A 20,700-nucleotide genomic window follows, 5' to 3' on the forward strand; every position below is an offset into this window, starting at 1 on the left:
GGGTAAGCCAGAGAGAAGAGGAGACTGGAGCCTCCACCTCCTACTGCAGCTGGTGCAATGGGTTAATAGCAGCTAGGCGTGGCTGCCAGAGTTGCATGTATCCTGTGAAATGCCACTTGGGCAGCCCTGCTTTAAATAATAGGCCTTTAGGAGGAATTTTTCCTTGATGCAGCATAACTGCTTAGAATGCAGTTTCTTGCAACTTCCTTTGAAGTAACTGGTACTGACCAGTGCCAGAGACAAGATATGAACTAGATGAAGCATCAGTCTGACCCAGAAAGAAGATTCCTACATTCCTCTGAATAGTACTTGTCTAATGGAAATATTTGCTCCCCAAATCAAGAGACAGAAATCACAAATTATCTTTGAATTCTGACCCCTGGCGTTCTATTGCTTGTATTTTTGGACAATCTACTGAGCTGGATGGGGACTGAAGTGTCAGTGCACAGCTAATCTTATTTTCTGCGGTTGAGGACAAAAAAAATCATCTAATTAAATCTTAGGCTCAGAAATCATTATTCTGTTCAAATAATCTAAATAGCAGGGTGTAATTTTAATTATTATAACAGGATGTAATTGTGACTAAATTGAGGAGTTAATTATTCACAAAATAATTGTGCTATTCTTCCACAAATAAAATGAAACAAAATGTATTTTGTGGCTCAGAGGTTTAGCTAATGCTAATAGAGCCACTATATTTACTGATGTGAATCTTATTCAACAGTCAAATGAGTTCCAATCAATTTTTTTTCAAATAAGCGACATGTACAAAATAGAAGCAGCAAATTAGATAGATGTCATCTATTGGCTCTTATGGGAAATAAGAAATCCTGATACAAGATCAAATTAGTTTACTCCAGTTGTAGGAAGGGATGATAGCCAATACTAGTCAATTAGTTTTTTCTTGTAATTCAGAAGTCTGAACTTGAGCATTGGGAAGACAACCCTAGTAAGCCCATCCTCAATGCAACTTGCATGAAAATGTCTGCCCTGATTTTCTGAATGAATAATTTGCAACCACGTGGGCACATATGCTGCACATGACTCTGACAGATAAAGGAAAAAAGGCTGGATTTAGGTGAAAGGTGAACCTCTGTAAATACAGAAGTTCATGGCATTGCTCTGGATCACTGGTATAAACGATGAGAATATTGCCCTATGTGGTAATGAACAGATAATCAGCCCCAAAGTCCTTATGGAACTTGGCCACATAATTGCAAATGGAATCACTCTCATAACCAAAGTGACAAGCCTCCACAGCAGTTTAATGAACAATGGGTGACCAGGAACAAGCCCCAGGCACCCACTTAGAGGGGTCTCTTGAACAGCAGCTGGCACTGTCAGCCCAGCTGCCACAGCTGGCATTTCCCCTTCTAGCATTGCCACTTAGGGTGATGACATTGCCTGTTAATGGCCATTGTCTGTCAGTGCCTCTGGACCTCCATTATCTGAACTAAAAATGCCCTTGCAATGTAAATCTCAAACTGATATGGTCGCTGAGGCCAGTTATTAGACTAACACATAATCACATCCACTAAACCAATATACCCTTACTTAAGAAAAGCTCCCGCTGACATTAATGGAAGGTTTTGGGGGTTCTTTTTACCTGAATCTGTGCATAGTGAAATGCTAGTCTTTAGAAAGTCAGGCATCCCTGGGCAGGTCTGCAAGAGATGTTTACTGTGGAGCTGCCTAATCAGCTCTGCAGTAATGTCTCCGTGTCTGCATGTGCAACCCTATTAGGCCATAGTAAGCTAATAAATGGCCCACAGGATTGTACTTGTAAATAAAGTACTATCCTGTGGAGGCATTATTTACTGCCCAGCAATGCACATGTGGATGCTAGCTGGGGCATGAGGGTGCTGCAGTTCAGGGCTGCCTGCCAGCTAACCCCACATTGGAGTGCACTCATGACCCAGCCAGCTCCTTCACTGTATGTTCAGCTGGGTTGGAGCATCCCCAAGCTGGCAGGCTGACCCCAGCCCAGGCTCCCTACAGTGTGCTGTAGTTACAGGCACATGTGTAAACTCAGTGCCCAGGAGCAATAAATTCCAATATGATATGTTTATTGCTTTGCATTAATTGCACATATAGATATGATCCCTACTAACCAAATTTTAACTCCACACATAATCACAGCAGAGCTGTGCAAATAATTGCTTTGTCAGCTGCAGCTGCTCTGGGAGTGGTGTGATACCACGTGTGTCCCACCACTAAGCTGAGCCATGCCCCCTGCCACCAGGGATGGCTGAATGGGTCAATCCCCCTCTATGCCCTGCCACACCCCCTGCCACTGGATGAGGGGGGCCCTGGTCAGGCTGGGTGGTGGGAAGATCGGAGGCCAGGCCATGTGCGTCCTGCCACTGGGCTGAGCCATGCCCCCTTTCCTGCCCAGTGGTGGGATGCCCGTGGCACTGTGCTGCTCCTGGAGCAGCTGCAGCGCGGCTCAGGGCACAAAGTGCAGAGCACAACAGCAGCTGCCTCTGTCCCACACACAGATTGGATGGGCACGTGCCCCCCGGGTCTCTGCCAGGGTGTATGCAGCAGCGGGAACCACCCTGCATGCCTGGACACCTGCCTCTGCCTTACTTCCTCCCTCACCACAAGGCCTTGATCTGCCCCCCTTCCGTCTCCCACTGGGCAGGGTGGGGGAGTGGTGCGCAGCAAATTATGAGTTGCACTTTATTACAAAAAGTGATCTTGTACTTAAAGAGATTGGAGACCACTGCTCTTAGGCTTCAGATGTCAGCATGTCAGAAGCCCGGGAAAGGGATGCTGAACCCGGCCCCCACCCCGCCCTCCAGTGGAGTGGATGAGATGGGCTGGTGGTGTGCCTTCTGTCCATGGTGGCCTTGGGGACCCTCCTGGAGACACAGAAGGGGACAGGGAGGAGGAGAAGAGTGGGGAGGGACCCTTTTCAGGGACCCCAAACCCAGGCCCCCTCTTGGAGCCCCTGTCAGGGAGGAAAAGAATGGGGAGGCATGAGGTGGAGAAGGGATGGGGAGGAGGGACCCTTTGTTACTCTCAAATCTCTGCTTTTGTATTCTCCTTCCCTCCTGATGATTCTTGATCCACGGCTGTTGCTGGATGATCTCTCTGTATTTTTCACACATCCACATAGCTCATCAAATGCACACATATTAATTTGGTCTTTCCGAGTTATCTCCTAATTTGCTCTGTACCCCAAAAACCAGGACTCAGCACTCCCTGCCCCCACCCTCCTGCTCTGAGGCCTTGTTAGCTGGTGCCACCTTTATCTTATGTTATGAAACAGTGTGACAAGGGGAAAACTCGAGGCTAGATCTCAAGTCGGCTGGCCCACATGCCTAGGGCTGTCTGCCCTGACTCAGCTACCACCACTTGAAAGTTAACATGATTTATTAGGTGGGAGGCTGCCCTTACACTACCCTGCTGCCAGTGGGTGCTATCCCCAGCTCTGAACCTTCCCTACACCATGGTCCATGCCTCGAAGATGGCATCGATATTACAATTGCTCCCTGGTCTAACGCTGGGGCAAATTCAGTCCACCATTAGGCTTCATTCACACTCACTCCACCCCGCTTCCACAGGGGCCTGTAGCATACTGCCCATTACTGGGCCTCACTCCACTGCCCTTGCTCCCTTTGAGCATCCCCTTTTGGGTCATTGGTTTTCATTACTTGCACACTGGTAGGACATGCACAATTCTTCAGTTCCCTTGAGGTCACCTACGCTAGGTGGCCTGATCTTATGTCAAATATCAGACTGACTCTGACCCGAGCCCCTCACCAGACCCCTTGACTCTGCTGTCATCCTTGGGGTTTGACCCCTGTACTCTCCTTTAGACAGCCCTTGCTGCCCTACTCAGTACCACCGTGATGCAGCCTTCAAGTATCCCCCAGTGGCCATACTCTGCACCCAACACATGCAGTCCTTCAAGTGCCCCTTTTGCACTTTGTGGGCCATCACAATAACCCTTCGCAACAAAAGTGTCTCCTCCAGGGCCTCTGGGATCCTTCATCCCAGAGGCCCAGTAGTGGGCTCAGGTGCCTACTACTGGGCGTACTTGGCTCCACTGCTCCACTACTCCCACCACTACCCACAAAATGGTGGGGGCCAGGGCTAAGGCATCCCTACCCATCTTTCACCGAAGGGAGTAACTGGCCTGATATTTTGCGGGGGCTGTCCCACCACAGACAGTTCTGCTAGACCCCCCTTATCTGGCAGGGTGCAGTTTTAGGTCATGCCCAAAACCAGGAGCCTCCAAACCATCCCCCTAGCTCCTGCTCTTACCTCCAAGATGTTCCTGAGCCATAGCTCAGCCAGCTGATGTTTCTGTCTTGGCAGCTGGCGGCAAACTGCTGCCTGCTGCCTCACCCTATAAGTATTGGGTCCTAAAATGCCCAAACTAATCAGGCACCTGCTGCCTGCCTGCCTTCAGCCCTTAAAGTGGCAGGCACCAAAGGTTCACTGCTACAAACAGTATGGTACATGCCCCCAGTTCACAGCTGTGTGAATCCATTGGCCTTGGTGTGTTAGATAGCATGTCTGCTTCAAAGGCTGAGTGAAACTGTGCATGTGACCCAGGCTTTTTAGAAATCAGTTAACCCCTGATGCCCATCCTGAACCATTCTAATGCATATTCATACATGTATACACACAAAAAAACCAATTTCCAAAAAGCAAGCCTTTAAATATGATTTTTAAGCCAACAGAATCTATATGAAAAATCCTCAAACAATTGCAACCCACACTAAAAGAAGACCCGATTCTTAAAAAGATCTTCCCAGAACCACCTACTCTAGCCTTTAAACAAGCACCAAACCTCATCATTCTCATCACCAGAAGCAGACTTCCTATGGCTCAAAACAATGGCTCCAGACCATGCCAGGACAACAAATGTAAAACCTGACAACACATCTCCACCACCCCTACAATTATTACACCCCATAACAGAACCGTCACCATTCCTGGATCTTACACCTGTGTCATATGCACACCATAATGGTGGCATCGATGCGCGAGGCACCAAGATGGTGACCCCCACCCTTCTTCCATGCAAACATCAGAAAAGGGTAAAACAAGCGCTGCCATACCATTACTTTCGTTATCAGAGCGTCACCAACATAGGTGAGGTCAGCTAGTCTGCAATGCCAAATAAGGCCGGGACACAGAACCCTAAGAGGTGATAGGTGAAAACAGCCAGCTCACCGTTGAGCGCATCACCTGAGTGATATAAGGGAGCGCACAGCCGCACCCAGGCGAGGTCGTTCATCACCCGCTTCGATTATCACAAGGGACGCTAGCATGATCACCTAGCTTCCGCCTCCCGTTTGCGATTAGCAACCGCTGAACGCCGCTTCATTGCTGGCCCCGACTATTTCCCTGCATCTCGTTTTGCTCCTCATTGCTCACTGTGAGTAAATAAACCTCTACCTTCAACTACTCTCCGTCTCTGTGACTATCACCTCACCTCCAGTCTCTTCGGGCGACGTGAGCTGGACTCGCGTTAACCGTCCTATAGAGAGCTAATCGGCCCTTTTAATCCCTCTATTCCAGTCCCTTGTGCTGTGATCGGACAGCAGCGTGACAACCTGCACCTCCAGAAATGTTATACGTGTCATCTAGTGCACTAAATGCTCTGATAGAAATTATGTAGGAGAAACCAAACAATTGTGTACCAGAATGTATGCACACCAAAAATCGATCAAAGACAAAAATACCCATTTACCTATGGGTACCAACTTCTCACAAGACAACCACTCTCTCTCCAGTCGATCTGTTATAATCCTGAAAGGGAACTTACAAAACACATTTCATATACAAGCTGACAAACTTCACTTCATTAATCTACTGGATACAAAAAAAAAATCAGGGACTAAATGTAGATATTGGATTTATGGTACACAATAACTTGCCTATCACCCAATAACCCCAGGTACGTTTTCTACATTTTACCCAGCCCCCTTCCCCTAACCCCCCCACAACCTGTCTCATATATATGGTCTCCCATGGCTCTGATCCTCACTGCCATTCATTTGCATTTTCACAGATCTGCATTTTTCATATTGGCTTCTCTTCCATCCTGGAGAGCACATAAACACCAACAGACTCTCCTAACGCCTGAGGAAGGCTGTTTGTGCTCGAAAGCTTGCAAAGAACAATTTTTCCAACTATTTAGTTGGACTAATAAAAGCTATCACATCTACCCAAAGAACCTTGTCTGCCTTTGTCCCTAGACCAACACAGCTACAGCCAACACCCTTGAAACCATTTCGACCTTCTTTGAAGCGTTTTGGGTTTTTTCCCAAAAACTTTTGCTATACTATTAAACTTGAATTCACGGATACTTGAATTTATTGTAAATCTGCCTTTTTCTGTGATCCCCCCCCCCACACACACACACTATTTAAGGGGTAAAAAAACCTGCCCTTCTTTACACTGTATAGGGAAATATTAAAAACTACAGCATAGAGATCCATAATACCAGGATTAGCAACATTTGGAATTGTCTGATTAAAAAAAAATAACTGAAAGAGAATTTACAATAATTGTTTTGCTTCGCATCAGTTACTTAGTTTGAGGCTCTCCCGGCAAAAACAAGTATTTCCATTATAGATCATTAGAACAGACTAAATAATTATGATAAGAATCTAACCCTTCAGGAGTTTACTTTTGACTTTTCCTTATTAGTGGTATATAACCCAACTATTACATGCCCAAATAGCTGACTGTCACATTCTGTGGATAATGGAAAAGCATATATCCTTTTTGCAAGAGCAAGAGGATACACACCGATCTATTCATACTGTATCCAGCATCAGCTAAGTATTTCAGACACGCCCACTGTAGTGGAACTATTCTCATGCTTAAAGTTAAGCATGTGTTTTAAATACCTTTATAGGTGTATGTGAATATGAAATGAAAAATTGGAGAGAAAGACTACAACAAGAATAGGTTTAGTGACATCTGCTTGAGATTCGAGCTTTTGTCCTGACTATAAAACTTTCATTTTAGCTTGAAAGATTTGAAATACTGGCATCCTAAAAGTTACAATGAGGGAAACTAGCAAAAAGAGGAATATGAGCAAACTGAGAAAGAAGAAAATCTTGGAGGTAGGTACATTATTTCTTTTTCACTTCTTTCTTTGGCTTCCAAGCTTCACGATACAACGAAGACGAAGAACTGCGGTGAAAACAAAATGGAAGCAATGTCGGATACATAGCCAGATAATTAAGCAAGGCTAAAAGAAGGTCATGTGACATTTTCCCTCCTACCTGGCAGTTAACAGGCTGAAAGAATCCTCCTGCTGCCTCTTGCCGGTTCAGACTTCATTAGTCAGTCCTCTTATCAGTAGCAGTTACAGTCAAAGATAAAGCCCAGAGTGCAGAGTAGTAAACACTTGGTTGGATTCTGGAAATGAACAGGCTGGACTCTAAATGTGATCAGGGCAATGCAGTGGCATGTCCCGAGAGGGTCTTGTAACTGTTTTTCCTGGAAGACCATGAGAAGTGGATACAGGAATCTTATCCTTTCTCCCATAAGATATAACATAAATTCAATATGTGCTGATCTCAGACTATACCACAGTCTTAGTGGAGAAAAGCTGAGGGTTCCAGAAGGATCTCAATTCATTTTTCAGATATTTCCAAGAAGTCTATCACTTCAATGTCTGCATCCCATTAAAATTATTACCATTATTAGAATTACATGGTGCCCAAAAGTTTAGAGGGTATTTTACAGTATGCAAAAAAAAAAAGAAAAAAGAAAAAAGACATAAATCACTGCCTGCAAGTGTTTACAACTGACACCTGCAATCCTGACTTCAAATCACTCTGCGCCAGCACAGAAATCAATCTACACGGGGCCTTATAGAAATGAGTTCAGTATTCAGTGTCATGCAACCAACTGGGAGTATCAATAGAAATCACAATAATAAACTCAAGTGGTTACTCAATGGGCACATATCCCTTGTGATTCATTTTAATACTTCTATTTTATTATGGGATGTATACTAGTTATTATAATCACATTGGGCAGAGTATTTATATTCTAATAACCAGATATTATAATATGAGGGTTAAGTAAAACCCATACAGACACTATGGTGAGACATGTTCAATAAGCATCATCCACTGCATAACAAATTAGCTGCAACATGGATATAGATACATGTAGACTTGAATCTAATAGCTATCAAAAAAAACCCTTATGCTTACAGAGTTAATGTTCAGATTTTGAGGCTAATACCATTTCTGATTCTGTTAAGCAATATCCTAATAAGTAAAAAAAAATGTCAGGAATACAATGCTGACATGGTGTTTGATTTTGAGGTTTCATATACAAGTGATTCTATTAAACAAGGTTCCAGTAAAGAGTGAACAATGCATCCCCAAAACAAGAAGAAAAACCAAAAACCTTTAACAGGAGTTAAGGCTCAGAGCATGCATAATTAACTTAAGGATAAAACAAGATTTACAAAATATTACCTCAAGGAATTAGCTCAAAAGTGCTCATTATAAAATAATGACATTCAGAAGAAAATTGAAATAGAGATATCGAAGTATGCAACAGCATGAAATGCTGATGTAAGGTACTCAAACAACTTTAACTGCACCTTTCAGTTAAGACATGTAATAGGATGAACAGTTCCTCTCTCTTAAAAATCTATTTAATTTTTATCTAGAACTAAAAAGAATAAACAAACTTAGTAATTGGAGGAGGAGGCAGGTGAGGATGACTCCAGAGCAGTCGATACCACTCCATGCATGGCGCAGACTGAGCGATGCCGAAACACCAAGAGGAAGAGACGGTGGGTCCTCATCATGGGTAACTCCTTCCTGAGAGGAATGGAGGAACCTATCTGTTGTCCAGATCCCATGGCATGTGAAGTTTGCTGCCTGCCTGGAGCTCAGATTCAGGACATCACAGCAATGATCCCGGACCTTATTCAACCCTCTGATCACTACCCCTTGGTACTCATCCATGTGGGCACTAATGGCACAGCAGGGAATAGTCTGGACCATGCCATGAGAGACTACTAGGCTCTGGGGACCAAGCTTAGGGAGACAGGAGCACAGGTGGTTTTCTCATCTGTTCTTGAGAAAACCATGAGGCCTGCATCAGAGAGGTCAACTGGCGGCTTCAGAGCTGGTGTTACCAGGCGGGCTTCAGATTCTTCGACCACAACCCAAACTTCCACACAGAAGACATCCTAGGATGGGATGGGCTACATCTCTCCCTGAAAGGTAAGCGTGTTTTCTCTTCCAGGTTGACTGATCTTGTACGGCAAGCTTTAAACTAGGGATGGTCTAGTTAGGGAACTCTTGGAGGGGCTGGACACATAAAAATCAACAGGTCCAGATGCTCTTCATCTGAGGGTACTGACGGAATTGGCGGAGGTCATAACAAGGTCCCTGGCACAGCTGTACGAGCACTAATAGTGCTCTGGCCAGATCCCAGAGGTCTGGAAAAGGGCCAATGTAGTCTCCAATTACAAGAAGGGGAGAAAGGAGGACCCAGGTAACTATAGGCCAGTTAGTCTTACCTCGGTCCTTGAGAAGACCTTTGAGAAAATTATTAAGGAACACATCTGCAGGTGCCCAGCATGAGAGGTAATGCTCAAGGGCAACCAACACAGGTTCACTGCAGGCAGATCCTGCCTGACTAACCTGGTTTTCTTTTACATCCAGTTCACAAAGTCCTTGGATGCGGACATCGAGGTGAATGTCACCTACCTGGACTTCAAGAAAGCCTTTGACACTGTTTCTCACCTCATTCTCATAAAAAAAAACTAGGTGACTGTGGCATTGATGCCTACACAGTCACATGGGTGGCAAATTGGCTCAATGGTTGCATCCAGAAAGTGGTGGTGGATGGGTCATTTTTGACCTGGAGGGATGTGGACGGTGGAGTTCCCCAGGACTCAGTCCTTGGGCCTGTGCTATTCAACATATCTATCAGTGACTTGGAGGTGGGCATGGAAAGCATACTGTCCAAATTCGCTGATGACACAAAGACATGGGGAAAAGTGGGCACACTGGAGGGGAGGGACAGAATCCAACTAGCTCTAGACAGGTTACAGAGGTGGGCAAATGAGAATAGGATGGAAGTTGACACAGAGAAGTGCAACATACTGCATCTAGGGAGAAGGAACCTGCAACATACCTATAGGCTGGGGAACACCCTTCCCAACAACACAGTGGCTGAAAGGGATCTTGGAGTCATTGTTGACTCCAGGATGGACATGAGCCGCCAATGCGAGGAAATGGTCACTAAGACTAACCACAGGTCCAAGGAGGTGATCCTTCCCCTCTATGCGGCACTGGTCAGGCCACAGCTGGAGTACTGCATCCGGTTTTGGGCTCCGCACTTCAGGAGGGATGTGGCTAACCTTGAGAGGGTCCAGAGGAGAGCCACTTGCGTGGTCAGGGGGCAGCAGGCCAGGCCCTACAAAGATAGACTAAAGGGCCTGAATCTATTCAGCCTCCACAAGAGAAGACTGAGAAGGCCATCTATAAACTCACCGGGGGGAACCAGCAGAAAATAAGTAAGGCTCTATTCCCCCAGGCACCACTTGGGATAACAAGGAATAACAGCCACAAATTGATTGAGAGCAGGTTCAGGCTTGATATCAGGAGGAATTACTTTACAGTTAGGGCTGTCAGGCTCCCAAGGGAGGTGGTACTTTCTCCTACCTTGGGGTTTGCAAGAGGAGGTTGGATAGATATCTGGCTGGGGTATTAGGATCCCAGCATTCATTCCTGCCCAGGGCAGGGGGTCAGACACTATTTTATATATAGGTATCCTTCTTTTATATATATGGTGTCTAATATATCTCCAGACACATACATGCACACACTTACATAAATATAGTGTGCATATGTGTGTGTAAATATAGACACCATAGTTCTAATTATATATATGAAGTGTTGTTTGAACAGTTATGAATTCTTGATATTAAATATAATTTGCTTGGATTCAAAGATGGATTCTGTCAGTTCTATCTTCATGCATATTTCTAAGAGTGATAAATTTGATGCCACCTTCAACTAGGTGTAAACAGATTCAAGCAATTGTTCTTATGTAGCCTTGAGCTTTATGTGCATATAACAGTTTCAATTCTTAACTTTCTTCACATGTTACTTCTGCTTGCTTGACGTTAGTGTTACAGACCCATGTCATTTAAGTCTTCCGCTTATAAAGAGCTATAATGTTTTAGGATAAAATTCTAGCCACACTGGTGTCAATGAGACTTTTACAATTGACTTGAATGGCCACGTAGAGACATTATACTTTTACCAATATAAGTGATCGGAAACCAGTCTGTACTGATAACAGAACAGAAGTTCAGCGCACAGACTGGTTTTAAAATTGTGGAACCCAGTCTAAATTTGTGCCCCCGACCAAAGGGCAAATGCATGTTATGTTTGCTACTGATCTAAACTACACTGCCTGCAGAAAACTGCGTAACTTAAATCAATTCTGCCTTGGGCTTTTTGAATGTCTTATCTACCAAACTATTCACAAACCTGTGTCAAATATCTTAAGTTATTACAGCAGAAAAAAGGAAGATTTTTTAAAAAGTCAAATATTTAGTTCAAACCAACATTTTTTAATTAGTTTTAAACATTTTCTTTACTTAATATTCATAGCCAAATAACAACATAATGAAGGGTGGGAAGTCATCCTAATAATAGAAGGATATCCTTTATTCAAGCTTTATTTTTAAAAATAGGAAGCATAGATAGATAAATATTAATTTCAGCAGGAGTCTTTTTTTCTCTCTCTTTTTTAAAAATTATTTAAGGTCGCCTGAAACCAAACTGAAAAATCTATAATTTGGGTAAATTCTGACTTTTCTGGGTGAAGAGTCAAGAGGATAGATAGATAGATAGATAGATAGATAGATAGATAGATAGATAGATAATTTGGTAATACAAAGTTGAAAGTCTCTTCCTGTAAATAATAAGGATCCAAAGATTGAAGAAAGCCTACAATAAGTGAACAGAGAGAAAGCACTTCTGATACACAGGCTGAACTTTGAACTGTGACATGTCCTACAAACATTCTGCAGTGAATCTTCTTTTTCCTTATCTGCCTAATAAGTTAATAATAACTCTAATCCTGTTCTGAAAAATGACGCCAAAGTTCAGACAGACCTTAGTCAAGACATCTAGAACTTACCTCCTTACGCAACAATAAAATTGACATGGCTATTTTTTCCTTGGGATATGAGTAAGTATGTCTAAGGTCAGGTGGGGGGGCAGGATTTTAGAGTGCAGAGTGGACAGGTATTTTCCTGAATCATCTCTAAATTCCGGCAGTGAAAAGGGGTTGTTCAGATTAGAGAGAGAGATGCATTCACTTTCTCTATAAAAAAAAATGATTGATTAAGATTGGCCAAAATTAATGGGACAGATTATGACTTCTTCCTGCGGCAACGCAAGAGGGAGAATGCAAGTTTACACTGTAACACATAGGGGTTCAGGCTTACACTTTTAAATATTTCAAGAGTTTTATAGGTGGCTTCTTCATCTTCTATTGGCTGAATGTAGTGTAATGGAGCAGCAGTGTATACATCTAGCTAGGCCTTGTGTGTTTAAAAGTACCCAAAGTTTTGGACCCAAAAGATGCCTCATTGGGTTTCTTTGTATGCTTGCTGTTTTCTAGATGGCAAAGATACAGCCTATGCCATTCCCAGAGGGGTTGCTTAGAACAGTTACACAAGTCCAGCATAACAGTTAACCATATACAGAATTTTAAACACACAAGCAGTGACACCAATTTGCCTACAGTAGCAGCACTACTTTACTCATTGGACCCAAGATTTCAACTTTTGTATCTGAATACATGGCTGTGTGATGCATCCTATTACAGGATTCAGGATATGCCCCTGTCACCTATGTGTATGATATATTGATCATTCTTCCATAAGGAAAAAACCTATGCATCTCCTTTCTTCTACCTGCCCTCCACACCAATTTTGGAGCTAGCCCCTGAGCTCTGTGAGTTCAAGGAGCATGGTTTCATAATTTCATAGTTGGTAGGATCGGAAGGGACCTGAGCAGATCATCAAGTCCTACCCCCTTCCATGGGCAGGAAAGAGTACTGGGGTCAAATGACCCCAGCAAGGTTTTCATCTAGCCTCCTCTTAAAGACCCCAGGGTAGGAGCCAGCACCACTTCTCTTGGAAGTTGGTTCCAGACCCTAGCCGCCCTGACTGTGAAGTAGTGCCTTCTAGTGTCCAGCCTGAACCTACTCTCAGCCACCTTATGGCCATTATTCCTTGTTACCCCCGGTAGAGCTCGGGGGAACAGGGTCTCTCCCATTCCCGAATGGTCCCCCTTGGTAAGTTTATAGATGGCCACCAGATCCTCTCTCAGCCTTCTCTTGTGGAAGCTCAACAGATTCAGGTCCCACAACCTCTCCTCATAGGGTCTGCCCCGCTGCCCCCTAATCATGCGAGTGGCCCTCCTTTGGACCCTCTCGATGCTGTCCACATCCCTCCTGAAGTGCGGCGTCCAGAACTGGATGCAGTACTCCAACTGTGTCCTGACCAATGTCTCATAGAGGGGGAAGATCACCTCGTTGAACCTACTCATGATGCATCAGCGGATGCATGAAAAGGTGCGCTTAACCTTCCTGACTGCATCCTCACATTGGTGGCCCATGTTCATCTTGGAATCAATAATGACACCAAGATCCTTTTCTGCCTCTGTGCTGACAAGAAGGGAGTTACCAGCCTGTAGGTATGCTGCTGGTTCTTCCTCCCCACGTGCAGTACCCTGCACTTGTCGGTGTTGAATTCCATCCTATTCTCATCCGCCCAACCCATGTAACCTGTCCAGATGTAGTTGTAGCCTTTCCCTCTCTTCTAGTATGCCCACTTCTCCCCACATCTTAGTGTCATCTGCAAACTTGAACAAAGTGTTTTCACCCCCTCGTCCAAGTCGCTGATGAAGATGTTGAACAGTGCAGGCCCGAGAACCGAGCCCTGGGAAAGCCCACTGCCCACATCCCTCCAGGTTGAAAATGACCCATCCACCACCACTCTCTGGTGCAGTCCTCCAGCCAATTTATGACCCATCTGATTGTGTAGGCATCAATGCCACAGGTCGCCTAATTTTTTTTTTTTATGAGAATGGAGTGACAGGCAGTGTCAAAAACCTTTCTAAAGTCTTGAAAGACTACGTCCACCGTGACACCTGCATCCAAGGATTTTGTGACCTGATCACAGAAGGCCACCTAGTTGGTCTGACAGGACCTGCCTCTAATGAACCCAGGTTGGTTGCCCCGACCATAATCTCCCCTGCTGGTCTCTCACAGATGTGCTTCTGGATAGTTTTCTCAAAAAGCTTTCCCAGGACCGAGGTAAGACTAACAGGCCTATAGTTTCCTGGGTCCTCCTTCCTCCCTTTTTTGAAAATGGGGACCACATTGGCCCTGTTCCAAAGTGGTTGTGACTAGCCTCTGCACAAGGGCCCATGCAGAAGAATTAGGAAAGCCTGTTTGTACTCATCCTCTCCAAACAGGGTCAGGCACAGTCAAACCTACAGGTGCAGCCAAATGACTGTGCTCATGCAGGAGGCATACATTTCCTGTGGCACAAGTAAGAGCAGCACATATTTGTGCCACTACTTTGTGACCCATGGCTCGACCCAGCATGTGCACTCTCGTGTGCAGCAAAATGAGCCAGGTGAAGTAGAGGAGGTTGGAGCCAGTACCTGTACTGACCCCAGCCACCTTTCCTGGGGTCCTGGGGCCTCCCAGGGAAGCAGTGGCACTGATCCAGTTGCATGAAGCCTGGCCAGCAGCAAAAACATGGCTCTGGCTGTGTAGGCTCCATTTCTGGTGGCTCACACTGCTGCCACATGTGCCACGCTGCTTTTTTTTTGCAGTTTTATTTTTTGGGGACTGGGATCTCCCGGTGTCAAATTTGCAGCATGGTGAAAAAGTGTGCTTGTGCCATGCATGGTTTGTAGCACCTCAAAGCCATTTAAAACACATAAGCCACATGTGGAGCACATCTGCCCATTTGCTGCCCTGCTAATTAACAGTGTGGTGCCAAATTTTGGCACCAGGAGATCCTGGTGTCAAAAAACAAACACCATTAAAAAAAGCACCCAGCAGCAGCATGCACCACCAGAAACAGAGCCTAGCCAGTCAGAGCCATACTCTAGCTGCTGGCCAGGCTCCGAGCAGCCAATTCAGTGCCACTGCTGCCCCAGAAGGCCCCCAGGACCTCAGGTAAATCTGCTGGGGCCAGTACAAGTGCTGGCCCCAGCCTCCCCTGCTCCACTCAACTCATTTAGCCACATGCTCGAGTGCACACGCAAAGGCAGGCCCTGGGCCAAATAACAGTGGCACAAATATGAACCATGGCTATTTGTCCTATGGGAAACACATGTCCCTGCACATCCACACTTGTCAGGAAACGCACATTCCTCAATCCATTTTCTCTGCCAAGAGCTCACAGCTTGAGTTAAGTGCTTCATCTTAAGGAAATTCATCCCAAGGAATTCAGCAGCTTTTCCTTGAATCTACCCGGACATTAAGGGTCTGATCTAAAGTCTACAGAAGCTTTTCTGTTTATTTCAAAGAGCTTTAGATCTTGCCTTAGAAAATTAATTGAATGGGTTCCCTTTTTAAACGGACCAATTGTGATGAGTTTGTTTTTCTCAGGAGTCCCACTCTGCAAATATTCTTCCCAAAGACCTATTAGCCCATATCAGCAGTGTCTGTACATTCTGCTAAAACATAGTCTCTTGCATTGTCTGTGAATCTGTGTTTACCTGGAGCAGCTATTTCTCCTCCTTCCTCCCCACTGCCAAAGGAGAGTGAAAAGGCTAGAAGTGGACTGAGCTTTGACTTCATCCTCCAGTGTATGAGCCAATGGAGCTGAGCCACCAGGGGAGGATATTTTCCCTGAGATGGCAAGTACAGAGTGGGCACATTTTCCCCCTGAAGCAAGGAAGAAACAAGGACCACAAGCCATTGCTCAGCAGTTAATAGTTCATCCTCAAATCTGTTCTTAGACAATATAAAACTTTGCACTGCTCCTTACTCAGGACTAATCTAATAGTAGCTCTGTTAGCAAGCCCTGTGATCTACTTAGCAGCATTTATACCTATTTTATAGCTGCATGACCTAGCAGGAAACTTCTTTTTGAGGTCTTACCCTGTCAAATTAAGCTGAAAATGACACAAAATCACCAGATTTATCATAGTTTTTCAAAGTGTGACCTTACATTACAAAGACAAGAGATAAGACCAAAGCAGTGTGCTGTGTTGATAAATAATGGTGCTAAAAACAGATGTTTCAGTCTCATGCAGACTCCAATCAGAGCCAAATCATAAGCTGTAAATTCCTGCATAAAAGTTAAGATGCATATATGGAAACATTCAACATCATTGCATGCTACCGTTTCAAACTACTACCAGGTAGTGTATGTGTGTGCATGTGTGTACATAGTTACATGTATGTATGCATGCATGGTGACTGCCCCATGGTATTCTAGAGAAAAAGAGAGAGAAAGATACACATTAAGCATATTGACATGTTCATTAATGTGCCTGTGCTACTGAACATTAAAATTTAGTACCTCTAATGAATGATACTAAATACATGCACATTTAGCTGCCCAAATGCACAGTAGCAAAAGCACATGCTTTTTAGTGGCATTTAATGCTCAGTAGCCTAATTTTACTGCACATTAGTGTATTCGCATTTTTTTTATGTGCAGTAAAATAGGCTACTGCGCATTAAAGTGCACATGTAGACACATCCATCGAGTCTCGGGTTTTAACTATATAGCACTAAGTATTGAATCAAAGTAGAAATAACAAGCTGTGATTGTATATTGTCTTACATCATGGATCCCTGATTTTAGATGAATCCACTAGGTGCTACTGTAAGCCAAATAAATATCAAGAAGAAAATGACAAATTTAGATGGGTCTGCTTATTTGGCTTTCTGAATAGCTTATAAGAAGTCCACAGTACAAGTGGAGGCAGAACTTCCATTGTCAGTTGCAGATGGTATGGACGGTTCCATGTTTTATCTGTTATAATTTTAACTCAATTAAAGATAGGTAGTGGGGTAAAAAGTAATATTTCAGCTACTGATATGTAGCAAACATTATCATCTTTTACTATTGATCACTTCTTGCACTGTACTAAGAATAAACCCTGTGCATATCCCTAACCCTGCTCACTTTCTTCTCTTTGTACATCCTTTTAAGCAATCGCATATATTTATGGTGGTTAGTTAAAAAAGTCTCAGACTTTTCCCTGCCCTGTTTTCAAGGCTTTCATTTGTTCCCATATTACTGTTTCCTCTCTTTCATTTACATCAAACAGCTCATCTGTGAAGACTTTTGCTCATCAAAATCATTTGGAGTAATTTCAATTTCACACTGAACATGCAGATCTGAAACCTCTCCAAACAGAGTTTTTCCATCAGAAGGGAAAATTATCTCCTGTTGGGGATGCTGGTATTTCAGCTCTGCCTCTTGTTAGCTATTGAAATGGTTGTGTTATTGGAGCTTACCTATATAATTGAATTGTTTAATTCCTAATCGTTGTTGCAATCAAAATTATTCCTTCCTCAAGAACATTGAAATATTGTTACCACTTCGGCTTTTCCTGTTTTTTACATCATTGTCATTTCGGACCATAACATTTACTGAACATACAAAAATATATCTCCCACCTAGACCCCACTCATTTATTTTTCCTATTGTTACTTTTATTATGAATTATATTATAACACCACTTGGAAAATGTCATCAAAACCAGGATTCCAGTGTACTAAGTGCTAAGGTGACATTTAGCTATGACACAGTAATAGACTTCTCTGAAGACCAAGCAGTCTGAATAGTCAAAGCAGGAAGGGAAACATAGACTTAAAGTTTTGTGACAGGCCAGTCAACAGGCCAGTAGGAGACCCAAGGGGAAAAAACAAAACAAAACCTCACATCTCCTCATTCCTAGCTGAATGCTTCATTCATCTACTCATCTTCTCCAGCTCAAGTCCTTGTTCCATTTTCTTCAGACTTTTTTGTATATTCCTCACAAGTTAAGACTGCGATCAAATTTGCAAACAAGTTCCATAGCTTACAAGTTATTTGGAGGTGCAAAACTTCATTTTTGGAAAATAGACTAGGGCTCGGTCCTGGGGCCTGTACTGTTCAACATCTTTATCAACGATCTGGATGTGGGTGTGGAATACACGCTCTCCAAATTTGCTGATGACACCAAGTTGTGGGGCAAGGTGGGCATGCTGGAAGGGAGGGACAAAATCCAGCTAGATCTAGACAGGTTACAGAGGTGGGCAGATAAGAACAGGATGGAATTCAACACAGACAAGTGCAAGATACTACATCTAGGGAGAAGGAACCAGCAACACCCCTATAGGCTGTCTACACAGTGGCAGAAAGGGATCTTGGAGTCATCATTGACTCCAGGATGAACATGAGCCGCCAATGCGAGGAAGTGGTCAGTAAGGCTAACCATACCTTGTCATGCATCTACAGATGCATCACAAGCAGGCCCAGGGCAGTGATCCTTCCCCTCTATGCAGCATTGTTCAGGCCACAGTTGGAGTACTGCATCCAGTTCTGAGCACTGCACTTCAAGAGGGATGTGGCTAGCATTGAGAAGATCCAGAGGAGGGCCACTCACATGGTCAAGGGGCAGCGGGACTGTCCCTACGAAGAGGCTAAAGAGCCTGAACCTATTCAGCCTCCACAAGAGAAGGCTGAGATGGAATCTGGTGGCCGTTTACAAACTGACCAGGGGGCACCAGCAGGAATTGGGGGAGGCTCTGTTCCCCCAGGCACCACCTGGGGTTACTAGGAACAATGGCCACAAATTGTTAGAGAGAAGGTTCAGGCTGGATATCAGGAGACATTATTATACAGTTAGGGCTGCCACGCTCTGGAATGGGGTCCCAAGGGAGGTGGTGCTCCAAAGGGAGGTGGTGCTTTCTCCTACCTTGGGGGTCTTCAAGAGGAGGCTGGACAGATATTTGACTGAGGTGATATGGTCCTGGCATCCATTCCTGCCCAGGTCAGGAGGTCAGACCTGATGAGCTGTTTAGGTCCCTTGTGACCCTAAGTACTATAAGACTATGATAGAATTGACTTGTGATTATTTGGCAAACATCAGGAAAGTACAGTTAGTGTTATATAGATTGTTTCTCATATCAGTGATAGCACATAAATATTTGAAAACTGTTCTTTTGTTTTATTATGGGTGTGTGTAGGCCACTTACAAATGCTGCTACAGAGTACCCACCTCTACAGACCTGCTACTAACTTCAGTTTCTCCCCTATTCTGTAGTCACACCCACCACACCTTGATGTTAAAATTAATAGGGGAGGCTGCTCAGAGGGCAAGGAACATTTTTGAAGAGGTGGGCCCTGTCTGGTCTGAGACTCCCCCTGGCCTCATCCCAGTTTTACTCTGACTGAGCCTTCTAGCTCAGGGTCCACTGTTCAGTCACACCCCATGACCTCAGATTCCAACACCTATGAACGATGCATGCCCCAGAGACTGGGGGGGTGGGATATGGTTACTGCCCACAGGTGGCAATGACGGGAGGGGTGTGGCAGCAGTGACCAGAGAGTTTCTGCAGGTGGTCTTGACAGTGTTATTGGTAGGAGGCAGTGTGATGAGTGCGACTAGCAGTCAGCAACCACCTGAAGGTGCTGCCACCAGCAGCAGTGGCGGTCAGCAGAAATTGGTGACTGCCCTCAGCTGCCACTGGCAATGTCAGCAACAAGGCGGGGATGTGGCAAGTGGTGATTACCCACAGGTGCCGCCAGCATCAGTAACAGTGCTTCTTTCAGGAGGGGCACTGCCAATCTCAGGGGGTGCATGTGCACCCGCATGCACCTGCTATGCCTCGCCAATGCCAACACCTACCATATCTAATACATAGAGAGGTTGGGGCTTGAGTCTTGTTTTTCCCCTGCCACCTCCTGCTTTACAGTCCAGGCAAACTCAGTCTCATGTAGCCACCAAGCATATTTTAACCCTCTGGCTTTACAGTTCAGGCAAGCTCAGCTTCATTTGGTCACAGAACATACTCTAGTCCTTATCTTTTGTCCACTCAGAGCAATTTCAAGCTCAGGGCATCCCCAGTCACCCCCTTTCAGTGGTTTCTGCCTCCCCTAGATCCAAAACCTGCAGAAAAAAACACAAGCCACAGAATGCAAGCATTGGTCCCAGTTCAAAGGAATGTCCCCCATGGGGTCAAACAAATGTCCCCTTGGTGGCAGCTTTCAAGGAGAAAAGAAATCAAAACAGAAAGTGTTTGGGGTACCTCTCCGCCCTGGGTCATCAAGCTCCACTTGCACCTGGACTCATCAGCTGTCTTGCTTCAGGCTCCCTTGCCTGCGAGTTTGCATCATGGGCCATCATCAGGGTGCAGGCAGAAGAGACACAGTGATGAAGTGGAAGGAAGCGGGGATCAGAGCCACGTGACCAGGAAACCAGGGAGAAAGGACCTCTACCAGGGAAAGGACACACTGGCAAATGCACAAAAGATAAGAAAGGAAAGGGATGAAGGAGATAAAAATAGCTGTACATAACCTTTCAAGTAATGAAGTAGGAGCCCCATTACAGTGTGTTTGTTTTTTTAGTATGCTGGGAACTAGAAAGAATAGGGAAATCAAGATGATAGAAAAAGGCTGTGTTAGAGACCACACTAACAGCC

The sequence above is a fragment of the Crocodylus siamensis genome, chromosome 2 (assembly GCF_052110815.1).
Source record: "Crocodylus siamensis isolate JL-2025a chromosome 2, ASM5211081v1, whole genome shotgun sequence".
Lineage (NCBI taxonomy): Eukaryota > Metazoa > Chordata > Crocodylia > Crocodylidae > Crocodylus > Crocodylus siamensis.